Below are 9,667 nucleotides of genomic sequence, written 5' to 3'. Positions count from 1 at the left end.
AATTATTGTCGGATAATAAATTATAATAGTGAGGAATCATTTATCTTCAGAAAAATACTGTTCATTTTTAAGAAAGTGCTTTTTACTTAATATTTTTTCATAGTAACTTTAAAAATTTTTAACTTCTTCAAACTTACTGGTTAACATTATTGAATAGTTTTTTCCGATGACTTCATGCAATTTTGGATCAATGTGAGTGATACAAAAAAATGGCATACTTAAAAACTGTTCCGCGGTATGCTGCCGCATAACGCCCGAGTGCGAGGACTCCCTCTACAACCGGCTCTGTAACTCAATGAATTTCAATTTGTCCATTTTCTTATTAGACATTTTTCGTAGTAAAAAAGTCAAGCTTTCTTTTGAGACTATTTAAAAAAAAATTTTAGATGCCTTAATTGCGAAAAAAGTTAAATAAACAATTGATTTATTGAAAAAAATGGTTTAAACAAATTTTTTTGTTATAAATAATAAAATAGGATGAAAGCGTGTAAAAAGCACTTTCCAAAACCCTCATAAAAATTTAAAATCGCGTAATTAGAAAGGATGTTACAGGCATTTGAAACTACCCCTGCAGGCATTGGGGTTGAAAATTCAACCCCCCCTCACTTGGGGAGGGTTGGTAATCCTGTTCGATAAAATTGTGGATTAACTACTGTTTCAAAAGCACATGACAGTTGATCAGCCATGATTAGGTTTTCATTGCGACGTTGCACGATCTACGAATCTGCCGCTGGCATCGTAGTGGTAACTGTGTATACGTATACACAAATCCTACGAATTGTATGCCAGTAGCGCACTGAAATCTTCACCGTGCGGGTCCGTGACATTTTTTCAATGTAGTATGGCTTGACGGCGCCCCACGGAACTCTACTATTTGTACGGGGGTGGGATTTACATACAACCGTAAGAAAATAATAAACAATTATGTACAAATACAGTTATGGTGAAAAATAAATTTATTTCTAAGTTATTACAAAAATAAAGTTTTCTCTAATTCTTCTGTGTCCTGTTCCTAAAAAGTTTTTTTTTTAATGGGAGAGTTGAAAAAGGGGTTCGAGATGTGATGAATCACTCTTCCTTGACCAATTTCTATTACGTATTTTTTTACAGAGAGCTATGGAAAAGGGATTCGAAATGTGCTAAATCACACTTTTTTGACCATTCGCTAAAACATATTTTTTTAAAGGAAAACTGGAAAAGAGATTCGAGATTGGAGCAATCATTCTTCTGTGAACAGTCGCTAAAACGTATTTCTTTAAAAGGGGAAGCTGGAAAAGTGGTTCAGGATCTGAATAATCATTCTCCCGTGACCAATTGCTATAACGTATTTTTTTGAAGAGAGAGCTGGAAAAGGGTTTCGAGATGTGACCAATCACTTCTGTGACCAGTCGATAAAGCGTATTTTTTCAAGGGGGAGCTGGAAAAGAGGTTCGAGATGTGACCAATTCCTCTTCTGTGACCAGTCGCTTAAGCGTATTTTTGTTAAGGTTGAGCTGAAAAAGGGTTTCAAAATGTAATCAATCACTCTTCTGTGACCAGTCGTGAAGCGTATTTTTTTAAGGTTGACCTGAAAAAGGGTTTCGAGATGTGACCAATCACTCTTCTGTGACCAGTCTCTAAAGCGTACTTTTTTTAAAGGAGGAGCTGGAAAAGAGTTTCGAGATGTGACCAATCACTCTTCTGTGACAAGTCGCTAAAACTTATTTTTTTAAAGGTGAACCTGCAAAGGGGTTTATGATTTGACTATTCATTCTTCTCTAACCAGTTTCTAAAGCATAATTTTGTAAAGGGGGAGCCGGGCAAGAAGTTTAAGATGTGACCAATCACTTTTCTGTGACTAGTCGCTTAAACGTATTTTTTTTACTATTACTAAAAATAATAATGATGGAAAAAATTATATTTATAAATATTTTAATAACTAAAAAAATTAAGGTGTTGAGAATCGAACACGCAACCTGTGGGTATGAAGCTCAAACACTGCTGCATGAGCTATCGGATAATTAAAAATATTTTTCACCAAACTCTATATGGCCTATAGCGAATATTTTAAACTCTAGTTTGTCGAAATTGGCGGAAAAATTCACAGTTGTCATTCTCCTCTTTTTAGTGTAATTATTGCTCTTATTTGTATGCTAATTTGTGCATATAATTAAAATTAATATTCCTAATTTTTTGATAAAATAGTAAAATGTTGAAGAGAAAAATATTTTGACGAAAAAAAAGGATCTTTGATTTTAGAATTTGCTGGAATAAAAAATACAAGTTCCGAGATTGGTAAGCTATTGGTCCCGAATTCTGGTCGAATAGAAACTCCATTATTTTACCGAAGTTTGTTAAAAACTAATTTAAAAAAAAACATGTCACCATAAAAAATATCTAATATTAATTTGAACTTATTTATCACAAAACAATGTTAAAAGTTACAATTTGTAGCGTAAAACAGCGCTATAACCTGAAATTATTCAAAATTGTAGAACTTCTGTGAAGTGTTTAAAGTATAATATTTTTAATAATTTGGTGCATTATTACACATTTTTAATGCAAATGCAAAGAAATACGCAAAAGCATGATTTCTTATCTTGAAAGGTTTTCTATTTTTTTTATTCGAGTTATTTGCACCTTTATGTTTTTTCGGCATTAGGCAAAAATCATAATTTTCATATTTTGAATTTACAAGGCTCTAAAAGTGAAATTAAAGAAAAGGACACGAGGAATCAATTTAATCGCAAGTTGCCATCAAAAGAACGAGTGGTCTGGTAGAGATTTAAATTGTAATTCTCATCGTTTTGTCAGTCAAAAAATTAGCTCAATAAAAGGATTAATATGCATATGTATACAACTAAATGACGCAAAGTTTGTAAAATAAAATAAAAATATTATAAAAGTTAACTTGCAACAGCCCAATTATTCACATTTGTGAACAAAAAGTATTTTAAAACAAGAATCTGCAAAATCTACAATAGTAAAAGTAGAAATAAAAAAAATTACGCAGTTCTTCAAAGAAATTTTTCATTAACCTTTCCTTCGAGGTTTGTTAAAAAAATAGTTTTTCTTTTATCAAAAAAACTGGCAATTTGCCAGGCATCATATAATTTTTAAAATGTTTGAGCTGCAATACAGTTTACGTTGGTAAAACTATGAGGAGATTAACAATGAAAATTGTTAAAAATAAAAGGGATTACAAAGTACAGTAATTTCTTTGTCTTATTTCCTTATTATCGCTAAGACCTGTTCTTAATATGTTTTTGAGCCTCTTTTATTTAAATTGCAAGGCTACCTTCAAGTGAGCTTTATTTTTTTAATTGATACCCCCCCCCCCCCAATGAAAGGTACGTACCAGAGGTTTTTTGAGAAAAATCAAGAAGACGCAATTTTGAACCAATTTCGAGGAAAATGCGTCTTAGAAGTTGCAAAGGGATGGTCATCAAGCCGGTGCAATAGTATTTCGAGGCTTTGCTGGCTCTTTGGTAGAGTGCTTGCCTGATAACCGCAAGGTTGCGCGTTCGATTCTCGCTATCCGTACTTCGTTTTTTTATTTATCAAAATGCTTGTTTATTGACTTTTTGATTAACATTTCATATAATTGAGCTCTTTAATGATTATTTATACTTTATTTCTAATAAAAACTCTGCTTATCGTATTTTTATTATCACTCGTTTTGACAATTGTGCATTATATTAACATTCTAAATACTGTAATAGTTTCTAGTACAGTAGAAGTCCGATAACTTGCCGTCTGATAAGTGCACACTCCCCTTAAAATGGCATCCATCACACGTACGACATACGCAATAACTGTGGTTCTCCTACTACGTGTGCTATGTTGCTAATGATTTGCGCCTGTGATTTACGCATGCGCGCACCTAATATCGTGCTACTAGAGGGGGCATCCGATAAGTCCGCAATTCCTGGAATTTCCCGCCCCTATACCCCCGAAGTTGGAAAGTTATCGTACTTGTACTGTATGTATATATATACATACATATTTTAAATTAAAATAGAAAAAAGTGTCTCAAATGAAAATTTCAATTAAAGGTAAAGTGGGTTACTATAGAGTGACAAACGTCAGCATACGTTGGGAACCCGGTCAAAGTAGACCTTCTGAAACGGTGGGGTATGTTATACCCGTTGTGCCCTCAGTAAGCAAAAAAGTGAATTTAAACAAAAATTTGTGCCATTGATATTAGTGATTTTCTTCCAACTTCCAAACATAAGCTTATCATCTAAACTGAAGTAAATTTTTTTACATTATTTCATAGTCTCTTGCTATTGTAGATGGCCTACAACTTACTGCTCCGCTTGCTTTCGTGAACAAACAATCATTTGCAATCGAGTGCAATCGCCCGATGTGCCATGAGCACCGCGCAGGCCTTTGCAGTGACTTGTAGGTTTGAAAGAGTAATTACAACTTTAAAAAACTATTTTTGATGTTACTTTTGTGTTTTTATTACCTATTTTTGTGCATTCGAATCAAAATAAATTGATCTGAACATGGACAAATAGGGTATTTTATTTGTTTATAAAATCGAGTTTTCATTTTGAAAAATAAATACCTTTTTGAGAAGCATCAATAATGCATTTTTTTTTAAAGTGTAGTATCTCAAGAGTATAACCCTAAGGTTGACGGTGAAAATATTTAAAATTACTTGAGTTATATATTTTTAAGTAAAAAACTCATTTTTTTGTTGGTTTTTAAAAAATTTTTCCAACTAATTTAAATTAAACTAATGACTATGATACCGATGCCATTCAAAAAACATATCTCAAACTAAATGTAAATAATTGTATTGTTCAAAAATACATTAGCCGCGAAATTTGAATATTTTTGTTTTATCTATAACATCATTCTTTTAAGTTTTTGACTGTAAAGTTTTGAAATATTTTTTACATAATATAACTTACTCATGTAAAAGAATAAAGTTTTCAACAACGTTATTGAAAGATTAATTGCTTTTCACTAAGCAAAATAGCATTCATCATATGGCTTATGAATTAAATACGATATTCAAGATGGCCACTTTTTGTTGCGATAGACTCTATCCTATAAATATGTACATAATGATGCGCTATCTTTAGGATCAAGAAAGTTCGATTGTACACGATATCGATTTAAATGCAATTTCAAATCCATTCGTACTGCGCAGAAAAAATTTAGTGTTGTGTCGCAGAATTTTTCCAGCAAAAAAGTGTCATAAAATTAAACGCATCACCCCGAATTTCTGCAAAAAATGGCTCATAATACGACGTATATGTTTTCAAGTGACAAATACATCGATTCTATTCAAATTGGTGACAGAAACGTGTAAGTATCTTTCATTTGTCTCATGTGTTAACATTCTAACCTCAAGTCTACAAATACTTCAGTGATACCCAGCGGGCACAACATTTGGCGACGTATTTACGACATCTTTACGACAACATTACGACATCCTATGTCCATGTCGTTTCGCTGTCTTTACGATGTCGTAAAGACATCGTCAGATCATGCGACTTATTTACGATATCGTAAAGACAGCGAAACGACATGGGCATAGGATGTCGTAAAGTTGTCGTTAAGATATCGTAACGATGTCGCCAAATTTTGTGCCCACTAGGTAGTTAAACAAAGTCGCATTATTATAACATTTTTTTTGTAGGAAAATTGCTTCTTTTATTTTCCAATTTGATTACGCAAAAAAATTTGTTCCTTTTTAGTTAAAAATATGATTTTTGTTGCTGTATTTTTACATTATTTTGTCGTTCTTTGTTCTTTTTTGCGTTCTTTTCTGAGATATTACATCCGCTGCATTTCTGAAATATCTTCTTTGCTCTAACTTTTATTTCTATTATAAATATTGCGAAAGTAAATAATAAATTGAAAATAAAACAAGTTAGGTAAAAAATTATAATTGATAAATTGAATTTTTTAAATAAATTTTTCAACAAATTTTAAAGATTTATTATTTTATTCAAGAATATTTTTTCTTAGTGTGTGTTGTTAAAATTCTAACCTCGAATATACAAATACTTCAGCGATAGTTAAAAAAAGTCACATTATTGTAACATTTTTGTAGAAAAATTGCTTCTTTTATTTTCAAACTTGATATCAAACGAAAATGTTTTCCTTTCTAGATGAAAATGATTTTTTGTTATATTTTTACATATTTATGTCGTTCTTTGTTGCTTTCTTTTCTGAAATATTACATCAGCTGTATTTCTCGAATATATCTTCTTTCCTATGACTTTTATTTTTATTATGAAAATTGCAATGGTAAACAATAAATTTAAAATAAAATAAGTCAGGTAAAAAATTCTGATTGGTAAATTGAATTTATAAATAAGGTTTTTCAAGAATTATTTTTCAATAAAATTTGATCGTTTTATTATTTTATTCAAGAATGTTTTTTCTTAATGCCTGTTGTTAAAATTCTAACTTCGAATCTAGAAATACTTCAGCGATAGTTGAAAAAGTCACATTATTGTAACATTTTTTGTAGAAAAATTGCTTCTTTTATTTTCAAACTTGAGTACGCACAAACATTTATTCCTTTTTAGTTAAAATATGATTTTTTGTTGTATTTTTACATTTTTATGTCGTCCCAGTGGGCACAACATTTGGCGACGTCTTTACGACATCGTTACGACATTGTCGATAGAAAATATAAAGTTTTTTCTCTCTCATAGATCTTGAAAATAAAGCCATCGTGGGCTTCGGGAGGGGACCCAAAGTTTAATGTGGGGAATCTGCCTTTCATTTTATATCGAAAGACATCTTTGAAGATAACTTAAATCGATTCTGGCGATTTGATATCTTTGGAAGTTCAGCTGACTCAAGTCGATCTTTTCGACGTTTTCACGGTCGAAGGACCAATTTGTGAGTTATAATAAAAATTGAAATTTTATATTTAAATTTCTTGACTTTTTTAATTTTTCGGGCACGAAGGGATATTTGATGGATGAGTTTCAAATAGTCATCCAAAAAAGCTGAAAAGGTGAAAATTCGATTTTACGAAAAAAAGTTAATCTAATGCGTAAAGTGAATAATGACGAAAATCTCTGTTACTGTCTGAAAGTATACTTTTTAAAGCATGCGAAAAAATATTTTATTAAAAAAAAATGTCGATTACAAAACTGCAAGGGTTCAAAATGTTCAATTTTAAAGTTTTGGGACAAAGTACATAATAAACATTATTTTCCATACAAAAACTGTTATTGTTGTAAAAGTGAGGCCCTAAGGTTTTCCTATCACGTGCTGATAGCCCTTGTCCTATATTTTTCCCCACCCTTCGGTCCCAGAAACCCACGGCTTCCTATCGAAATTGATAGTCAACTAATTCGCTCGGGTCTCGGAGACCCAACAGTAGTGATTAAGGATTAAAAATTCAAAAAATTTAATTAATACAAATTTTGTTAAAAAGACAATGGAAAAAGGTGATCAAAATGATGTTTTTATTATATTTAATTCAAATATATTTCAAATTGTGAATAAAAATAAAAAATTTAAAAAATCAATAAATGTTCTAATAATAAATTAATTGTTACAGACAAATTCGGAACTTCTTGGAGCTAGTTATAAGTTTCCGACATGGCTAAAGTTAAAAAGATTGAATTCGAATTCCAAAGTAGATAAACGAAAACCTGTTTTGTCGTAATTCAGCTAACGGCTAATTGTCATTTTTTCAGAAATTCAGGAATGATTGATGGTACTTCAGGAAACAGCTCCTACTGGGCTAGATTCACTCCTGGATCTATTAGCCCCGATTCACTCCCGGATTTACTTTTTTTCAAATTAATTCGAGCCTTTTTTACTTTTTTTTTATTACAATGGATTTTTTTACGCACAGACGAAAGATTAATTTGTTATCAATGGTATAAATTCTCCGTACCCTTTTTATATAATTTTTACGTAAAAGCTAAAAAATGTCAGAAACACTAAAAAAACAAACTAAATAAACGTGAATGGGTATAAACTACATTAGTGAATTAATAGTACATAAATAGAGATAACAAATATATTAATCCCACCTGAAAAAATCCATATAGATTTACTACGTGGTAAAACCAAATGGTAAATTGGTTCGGTAAAACCATATGGTTATCCTAAAAAAAATTTCAAACTCAAAAAGCGTGAAAGCGTTTTCACAATTGAGAGCTATTCACGTCATTTTTCAACTTCAAAAACGCCATGTGGTTTTACTATATGCTAAAACCGTATGGATTTTTTAGCTGGGAAACTTACTCTAATATTTATAATTTATGTTCAACAAACGAGGATACTTTTCATTATTACATATAAGATAATACTTTGTGCAAATAGATTTCTGTTGTTACAAAATGTACTGTTTCGCAAGATTGCATTTTTTTGAAAAAGACCAATGTTATTTTTCGCTTTTTTCTGATAGGAGAATTTATTACTTTGTGCAAGTTACATTAAGATGGAAAAACTGTAAATCGTATTAAATTACGTTAGTTTCACATGTTACTCAGTAATAAGTTATTGTACTTTTTAAGTTTAAATATAAATTGAGAATGAACTATAAAGTGCATATTATTATTCGTGTGAATAAATTATTTTAAAATTTCTTCACAAAGTCATTTCTAATTTTTTCGCACCAAAAAGAACCCAGAATATGATTTTTTTAAACTAGATACACAATAAATAAATAAATAAAAATTGAATTTTTTCCAAGAAATAAGTGTCGTCATCATAATCACAGTTTGATTTGACAGTGTCGCCACCTTAGGCTGGCTTCACAATATGTCCTAAGAATTGCACGTATGTCGACGTCACGAACAGGCTGTGGTCACTCAATGATTTAGAAGTGCAGACCGATAATCGACGGTGGTGCCATCAAACGAGCCCACAGGTTTTTAAGATAAGATAATAGATGCTTGAGGTTATATTCAGATGATTTGTAGATAATGTAATTAAAAAACTTAATAAATTGAAAAAACCAATAGAAAAACGATAGATGATGGAAGTATGTTTGAATGCAGTTTTCATTTAAATTTTGTAATCATTTTCGACATCAATTTTCTTATCGGCAGGTACCTTTCTTAAAATATTGCTCTGTTTTTTTGGTAATAATACAAAAGGTACCCCTCCCCCTTTTAGTGTTCAGTTGTGTACTGCAACGATAATCACCGGGTCGAAAATTATGACAACAAATTAGATATTAGCTCTCAAACAGTTCTTAATAGGTTAGGTTTCACATGTGCTAACGTTCCGAAAACAACGAAGGAGTAAGAGAGATAGATCAAACTTTGGCCCCTGAGCGATGTGTAGCGGGGGAAAGTAATACAGAGCCATCTAACGAGCCTGCAAAACAGGATCAAAGTATGTATCTTTACGGTTGCCTATATTAGTGACCAGCGCCTCATCACGAAGGAACAGTGATCCCAGATCTGAAACGAGACGTGGTCCAATACTATGACACGTCTATGTCCGTGTGCATATGGTAGGAGACGATATAAATGCCTGGGTTGCGCGCGCAACCCATTTCTCCTCTTCTTAATTTGAAAACTCGCAGGTGCACGATTGCCTGTCGGAACACTTCGGCGGTTCTATTTGTATCTCTATTTGCTTTGAAATAAAATGAAGAGATTCGGATTTTAATATTTCCAGATTTCGATGCTGGGCTGGCGTTTCTCATGATTTGAATACTTCGCGCGCCTCTTTAATGCGTGTA

Source organism: Belonocnema kinseyi, chromosome 7 (genome assembly GCF_010883055.1).
Source record: "Belonocnema kinseyi isolate 2016_QV_RU_SX_M_011 chromosome 7, B_treatae_v1, whole genome shotgun sequence".
In the NCBI taxonomy this organism is placed as follows: Eukaryota; Metazoa; Arthropoda; class Insecta; order Hymenoptera; family Cynipidae; genus Belonocnema; species Belonocnema kinseyi.
This window is presented reverse-complemented; position numbering follows the sequence as displayed.